The sequence below is a fragment of the Ursus maritimus genome, unplaced genomic scaffold, assembly GCF_017311325.1.
Source record: "Ursus maritimus isolate PB19 unplaced genomic scaffold, ASM1731132v1 scaffold_3, whole genome shotgun sequence".
Lineage (NCBI taxonomy): Eukaryota > Metazoa > Chordata > Mammalia > Carnivora > Ursidae > Ursus > Ursus maritimus.
In genome coordinates, this window is record NW_024425563.1 from 39,021,450 (window position 1) to 39,029,946 (window position 8,497).

Below are 8,497 nucleotides of genomic sequence, written 5' to 3' on the forward strand. Positions count from 1 at the left end.
CATTCCTCCTATACACCACCTTCAATTTACCGGCTCCTACAAGCCAAGCATGACACCGTATCAGTGATGCCACATAACTCGATCAACCACAGGGAGCACCTAAAGGGAGACATGAATAATTCATGAAACTAACTGAGGGCCAAGCAGATATTAAATCACTTTTGACTGTGAGAAAAGTAGTTATGATTTTTGTGATTTATTTAGTTACTTATTTATTTAATTCCTCTGAATACCATATTAGGTACTCCTTTGCTCCATATCACAGAATCACAGCCAAGGTAATTGGTAAGATGCTCTCTCAACCACACATTTGCTTATTTTCTCCCCTCCCTCCTCTCGTTCCTTCCTCCTCTTATCACTCCTATTTTATATTTCTCTTCCTTTCCTTTCCCCCTCCTAAAGGTTTCATTGAGGCTCATAGCTTTAGAGCTGGTAACTTACATTAAAGATAATCTGATACAATCCCTTCTGATTGTATGGAAGGGAAATTGAAGAAGGTCGAGAAGCTTGGCCAGTCACACCAGTTTCCTCTTCCTTCCTCCTTTCTTTGCAGCAAGGTCTTAAGCCCCCAATAGGTTCAGCGAAAACCCTGGGCGTTTCTGATACAGCTGGCCCATGGCTCACCCCAGTCCATGTCTATGGTTTGGGAAAACAGTCAAGAATACGCACGCAACAATGAAACTAGAGATCGTAGAAATAGTTTTTTGTATAAAGAGATTTTAGAAAATTAAGAATCTAGGGAAATTACATGAGCATGCAATATTTCAGAACTATCGAGGGCGCCTGGGTGGCTCAGTCAGTTAAGTGTCTGCCTTCAGCTCAGGTCATGATCTCAGGGTCCTGGGATCAAGTTCTACCCACATCGGGCTCCTTGCTCAGCGGGGAGCCTGCTTCTCCCTCTCCCTCACCCTCTGCTGCTCACCTAGCTTGTGCTCTCTTGCTGTCAATTAAATAAATAAAACCTTAAAAAAAAAAAAAAGAACTATAGAATCTGGTATTTTAAGTTTTCTTCTCCTGAAAAATGCCTCGCTTTTGCCCCTTCAAACAAACCTAAACAAAATAACTTGATTTGACATCCCTTTTCTTGACAATGATGGTAATACCGTTGCATTTTATTTCTCTTTATACATTTTACCTTACTAAGTCTTCTCACCTAGTGTTCCACTCCAGGTAACTAGAACACGATCTCCTTGAACTCACGGACTCGTGCAACAAAGGGCAGAATGTAAGGAAGCAATGGAGACCTCAGAGTGACCCTTGACATTTCATGCCGCCATCAGCTCAGGGTCATTGCACAGCTGAGTTCTATATGCATAACGATGTTTATGCAGTTTAAAGGGGATATCAAATTTAGCGCTTGGGGAAAAAAGCTTATCAAGGTATAGACAGTTAAAGCAAATTGCCTAGCCAAGAACAACTGTTGCAGGCTCTACAGCAAGCACAGGTGTCCTTGTCACTGTTGCCCACTGCCTGCAAGTCCAGCAGGAGAAATAAATCTAAGGAGAGCGCCTGCTGTTTAACCTGAGCTGCAAAGTTTCCTTTAGAGAAGTCCACCTACGTGGGTCAAGATGTTCAGTGAGAGAAGGTGTCGGGAACATCCAGGCATCTTGCTAACTTGGATAGGTTTGCCAGATGTAAGCTATTCTAGTGAGAAAGTAATGGAAACTTACAGCGAGCAGAAAGTTCACTGTGTAGAGAAACAAAGCAATGCCAGTTACCCATACATTGCAAACAATCTCCTCAGCAACAGAATAGCTTCTATGACAAAGGCAAATCAAACCTCTTACCCTGATGCGGGGATCTCAGATTCTAGGAAGCATGCACATTGCTTGAAAAGCTTGCTAGAGTGCAGATTCCGAGATGGCCTCCTCCAACCCTCTTTCAGTAGCTACAGTTATCTTTCTTTTAATCTGGAATTTGAGGTGATTCTGACGGGTACCATGCTTTGAGAAACTATGTAAACTACGTCAGTAAAATATAAAATATGCATTCAGTCCAGGAGAAGGGTTGACGACTACTGTGTTACTTTCAGTGACTTCCTCTGCCACAGTAAGAGGATTGACGCAGCTCTATTCCTGCCTCTGCACTAGGGAATCACTTCGGCTTTCTGAGCAGCATCAGCGACCTCATCGTTTAAGATGTGCTTTGCAGAGTACACAAGGTTACAGGGAAGATTTTTTAAATACCTGTAACACCGAAGTGAAGTGTTTACTTTGCCAGGGCATGAAATGTTAAGCAAATTTTCCAGCATCGCTTACCATGTCCAGATACATACCTGAACTCAGAATTACCATGTCTCCTGATTGACAAGGACTCCCACATACGCATTCCTCGGAAATCGGAACAAAATGAGTAAAAACAAAAAGAATTACAATGTCTTTTCTCCTTTACTTGATTATTGAAAATGACTGAAGTCAACGCCTCGAAAAGGGTATGAACCCCTGGTATGAACGCCTTGAGGAAGATGTACAAAAGTTACAAACAGCATCAACAATAATAAAAAAAAAAATAGCCCTGCAAAACTGAACTTAGTCCCTCAGTGCGAGAAAGCACTACTGCTAAATTTGCCCTACTTTTTCTAAGTGGTTTAAGTTAACTTGAAAATGGAGTCCACGTTCTTCATCAAGATAAGCCAAAATCATAAGAGCGGGCATGCTGACCTAGTAACGAAGAGAGGGCCTTAGACTGGGACAAAGAAATGCCAAGTGCACCAAATCAAAGCTCTGAGTCATCTTAATACCTCAATCCCCTCATCCCGTAAAATGGGGATTAACAATGTTTTCCTCCCCTCGAGGGTTGTTTAAAAGGGATAACTAACAAAGTAAATGGCTGCAAATTATTTTGCAGGCCTGCTGTGTTCCTGCCAAATAGGAAAATTTCGATTTAAAAGCTCGGATCTTTAGAAGCTCCAAAATATTACAAAGCAAGTCACATTTCATGGCTAATTTAAAACATCAGGGGTTCACACAAGTTGCTTATAATGATATTTTCCAATTCCCATGTTATTTGATGATTTATACAGCTTCAACTTTTACAGTTGAATCCAGCCATTCCTATCTGGCCATGATTCTCTTTTATCAATACTACCGGCTCACATAACTGTCTATATCTTTGGGGGATTAAGCACTATTTTTTATCTGGACCTGGAAAGAGTAAATTCAGAGACGATAAGAAATTTCTGGTTGCAAGTCCAATGTGTTATTTATTTATATCAGGAAAAGAGCTGTTATATACAGGTTTAGGAAGACTTTTTAAAGCACTGATAAAATCTTTGTGGGTCAAATGCAATGGCACTGAAAATATTTTAATACCTTAAAGCTCTTATGAGTTGAACTAAACTTTCAGTAAAAGAGTCTGATTTTCCTTCTGGATTTTTGGCCTTCAAAGACAAAAACCAAGCCAAGCAAACTAAAATGACCCAAAAAAAACTAATTGCACCAAATCTTTAAATCACAAATATTAAGGTAAACAATATTCATACACTTCAAGGGAACCAGAAGAATCAGAAACTGCATGGAGGTAGTATAAAGGATAATCAGGGTTTGCCAAAAGTAACTTTTTCTAAGAATTGGCTAGGGCATTAGATAAAAATACAAATTCCCAGACTCTACTCTAGTCTTCCTGAATGAGAATCTTGAGGAAAAAAAAAAAAAAAAAAACACAAACCCTGGAAATCTGAATTTTCAGCAAGTACCTAAGATTCTTCTACATAAGTTGTTGGTGGACCAGCAACATCAGCATCACCTAAAACTTGCTAGAAATGCAGAATATCAGCTTCCACTCCAGACCTACTGAATCAAGCCCTGTAATTTAACAAGCTCCCCAAGGTATGTGTATATACATAGAAGTGTGAGAAGCACTGCCCCAGATGATTCCTACATTCTAACGAGCTTGGGAAACAAGTGTAATGGAATGAGTTAGATGATTTAGGTTTGGGTCAAGCCCTGGCTCTGCCACTAAACTCTGAGCTTCCCCCTTACAAATGCCTGGGAGTAAAAAAGATTATTTTAACTACGATGAGCCATCAAAGAAGTTCTTCTTTCAAGAAAAGAGAGAGGAAAGACTAGCTAGACAAGAACTGTTACCAAACAGTTGTTGAGGACCTACCATGGGGTAGGTAGGTGCCAGGTGCCAGCCTGCACAGAATAAAGTGTGCACACACACTCAGGTGTGCCTGTAAGCCTGGTGCAATCTCAACGAGGTCAGTGCACTGGACCAATGGCAATTTCCTGGTTGTGAGATGGTGCCAGTTATGCAAGGTGTGGATTAGAGACAGTGAGTGCAAGGTATACAGGGCCACTCTGCATTATTTCCTACAAGTGCACGGGAGCCTACAGCTCTATTAAAAAGTTAGCGGAAAACAAAAGAAAACTCCAAGCCCAACGAGGATCCTCAATTTGTGTTTGAGAAATCTAAGGCCTGGAAGTGTAAGTAACGTTTCCAAATGTCCTTACTAATAAAATGGGTGATTTTTTTTCAAAACAGTAGCCTATGGTGAATGGTGCATCAGAGAAGAAATTTGCAGACTGGACTGCATATCTGTGACTTCTATATTATGCTATGGAGTATAAATGTCATTGCTTGTATCCTATTCATTAATGCAGGCACTACTGAATCTAGGTACTATATTAATTCAACATAAAACAGAGAGAAAAGAAAGGGGAAAATAAACCTCTACATTATAAAAACTATTAGATCTACTATCAGGGAACAGGAAACAAAGTGTTTTCTTTTGTTTTAAGATTTTATTTATTTGAGAGAGAGAGCATGAGCAGGAGAAGGGGCAGAGGGAGAGGGAGAAGCAGGCTCCCCGCTGAGCAGGGAGTCTGACACAGGGCTTGATCCCAGGTCCCTGAGATCATGAGCTGAGTTGAAGGCAGACGCTTAACCGACTGGGCCACCCAGGCACCCCAGGAAACCATGTGTTTAAAAAAAAATAAATAACTCATTTTTAAATTTCAACCTCTTTCTTTCTTTCACACCTTAAAGTGGAACTATTTTGCTTCTTAAGAGGAACAAGTACTATATACCTACTCCAAAGTGTAAATCAAAGTCAACAGAAAATCTTCTCATCTTGGAAGCACTTTTTCTTAAATGTTATTTTTAAAAATATTTCCGATGAAATTTGTTTAGTATAAAGAAAGAGAAAGAGAGAAAGGAAAGAAGGAAGGAAGGATAAAAGGAAAGAAAGACAAGAGGAAAGAAGGAAGAAAAAAGGCTAATAAAAGAAGTGAACCATTACTAAACCATTGTTTAGTAAGGGCTAAATAATACACAGGACTCCATCATTTTTTTTAAAAAAATGAGCACAGAACAAAAATAAGAAATTCATAAACAACAAGTCAATAGAGTTTTCTTTTAAATGTCCCTCCCCACCCCCCTCAGAGCACCTGGGTGGCTCAGTCTTTAAGTCTGTCTTCGGCTCAGGGCGTGATCCCGCCGTTATGGGATCGAGCCCCACATCAGGCTCCTCCGCTGGGAGCCTGCTTCTTCCTCTCCCACTCCCCCTGCCTGTGTTCCCTCTCTCACTGGCTGTCTCTCTCTGTCAAATAAATAAACAAAATCTTTAAAATAAATAAATAAATAAATAAATAAATAAATAATGTCACCCCCCCCCAATATGTGGATACACATTCTTTACCTATCAAATTGGAAAATATATAGTTAAAAATTGTAAGTTCTGCTAAAGATGTGGCAAGATAAAGCTATCCTGTACTTACTAGTGGAAATGGAATGGGCATAGCCTTTCTGGAATACCCTGGATAGTATGCCTCCAAAAGTACAAAGACTTCTATGAGAGTACATTCATCATGTCATCTACTAGTCAAAAATTAGAAATAATATTAATGTCCAACAAGTATCCATTAAGTTATAAAACATCATAATAGGATGAAAAGTCATTCAAAAAATATATTTGAGTAATATTTATTGACCTGGAAAGTGATGATTATGTTAGAAATAAATATTTTAAAATACTAAGAATGGTGATTTCTGGAAGGTGAATTATTTTCATAAACAATGGATTTTCTAGATTTTTCTCAATAAAAATGCTTTAATTTAAAGATTAAGAATGGATGGCTGGAGGTCCACATTGGAAAAGAAAGGGGAGGGGCCTGCCTCTCTCTGTGATTTCCATTTTCCCCACTAAGTTAGGTAACCATGGGCAGAAAAGGAAATAAAGAAGGTCAAGAAAAGTTCAAAGGTTGGAAAAAGGGCTAGAGGTGTGTCTCTGGCCAGGATTTCTCGAGGACAATGAGGTATGGCCAGTACAGAAACCAGGACTGTCAGTCATGTGAGCTCTGCCTGCCGAGCCCCTTTGTGATCACCTTTGGTTAAGAGTAAAAAATGAGGGGCGCCTGGGTGGCACAGCGGTTAAGCGTCTGCCTTCGGCTCAGGGCGTGATCCTGGCGTTCCAGGATCGAGTCCCACGTCAGGCTCCTCGGCTGGGAGCCTGCTTCTTCCTCTCCCACTCCCCCTGCTTGTGTTCCCTCCTCGCTGGCTGTCTCTCTGTCGTATAAATAAATAAAATCTTTAAAAAAAAAAAAAAAGAGTAAAAAATGAGGTATTTCCCATTCATCAGTGGACTCATCCATGTCCACGCTTTTCTGTGTTTTTCCCCCCTAAGTTTCTTATTAAAAGTTTGTATGTAAAAGTTCCACCTTGTTTTGCCTTGTTTTCCTCATCTTGGTCAGGCTAGACGAAGAGCAGTTACACCTGTGGGAGGCCAATGAGACAGTGGTTTCAGCTGACATCTGCTTGGGACCAGGAAGGGCACTTGGAGACGGGGAATACTGAAGAGGTTAGCTAGCTGCAGCTGCAGAAGTTGCTCCCTTCTCCTTTTGGACTTGGCTTCTAGTTTATACCCAAAATAAGCTAGACTCTCGCAGCAACTTACAATGTCACAATAATACTGAAATGAGGGTGTCTTTAAATATGACATCAAAGGAGTTCTTGAACAAAAATGGACATTTAAGCACCAAAATTCTGTTTACTTCTTACATTTTTACAAGACAAATGTCTGGAGTCTGTGTACATACAAGCATGTATGTGTGCAGGGTATCTGTGTGTGCTCAATGGTGAGACTTCTTCCCTCCAAAGGAGCATAAAACAGAACGGACTCCAGCTCTAATAAAAATTTGAACCTCTTCTTGTACATAAAAATTCCTTTGTAGCAAACAGACCAGTCAGCTCAGGGAGAAGAAAACGACAAATATAGGCAGGTGGTTAAAATGTAGCCCAACCCACGGTAACAATCAGGACAGGCACCTTCCTCTTCCTTGTGAAACGGTAATGTCGGACGCTGCTCTTGCTCGGAGTCCTTCAGGGAATTGGCAACACACATAAATTTCCATATACTATACATGCACACAGGAAATGACTAACAGCTGTTGAATAAAACCACAAAGCTGAATACTTTAGGGTAGTAAAGAATATGGGGTGGGGAGGATAAAAACAGGGAGGGGAAGCATCTCATAGTCATAACTGCTCTTATTTCTGTACAAATCGTTTATAGAAGGTGCTCTATTTTGATTTCTGATGAAAAAATCAAGATGTAAATAAAGCCAAGTCATGCAACGGTAGTCAAATTTTGTCTGAGAACGTTCAATACTTTTGAAAAGTCAGCCCACGGAGGTGAAACTCAAATCATTTACTGGATCAAACAAGTTAACAGAGAGGTAGTAAGTGGGGTTTCATAAATTAACAAAATAATACTGGACTTCTGAAAGTCTCTTCTTCCAGCTCACCATTTGATTTTCATAGATTTCCTCTCTTTACACTCGAAAATATCCATCATCATAGAAAGCTTACATAGACTTGATATACAAGTGGCTTCCCTTTGCTGAGTGCCAACAGCTGCAAATTTCTATATGTATATAGTCTTAGAGTTTATGTGAAAGAACATGCTTACATGCATCTCTTACTTCAGTAAAAAGCCTCTACATTTTACTGTTAAGACAAGCTGACTGTTACTTCTTAGGAAAGGATTTCTTCAGCATTAAAATATAGCTTCTTTCCTCCTTGATTTAGCAACACAATCACCCATCGAGTCCTGAAGTCCTCATTCAAAATCAATAATGTTGATCTAGGGTGAGTGTTCATCTCGGGTGACCATATAATGTATTGGACAAACTGCAACACTTTTGATAGTAAATGGAACCACTCAATAGACAGGTAAACCTGGACGCCTGGTCACCCTAGTCCCGTCCCAAACTCAATAGCTGCTTTTGGGTGCATTTACCATATTGCAATCACTCTAGAACAGAATAAGATACAATTTATTTTTCCTACAATGTAAAAAAAAATTTTTAAGGCCAAAAATACAGAAAGGCAGAATGACAATAATGTAAATGATTATAAGGTGATAGCAGGAAAAATATTCATTACCACCCACTCTCTCTGGGTTTGCTCCTTTCTGGCTCAGAGACCCTTTCTGCTGGTATTTTCTGCCCCTGTCATGCTCCTGCCAGGCTGCAGGCTACACACAATAGAGCATTAA

General features: G+C 40.0%; 1 non-coding gene across 1 annotated transcript; it reads left to right on the top strand.

Annotated features, from left to right (window-relative positions):
* The first annotated feature begins 2,300 nt into the window (after nucleotides 1-2,300).
* Nucleotides 2,301-2,398, top strand: LOC121105940. Its single transcript, XR_005838679.1, has one exon. It is a non-coding gene; the product is annotated as a small nucleolar RNA SNORD116 (small nucleolar RNA).
* Nucleotides 2,399-8,497: the final 6,099 nt, after the last annotated feature.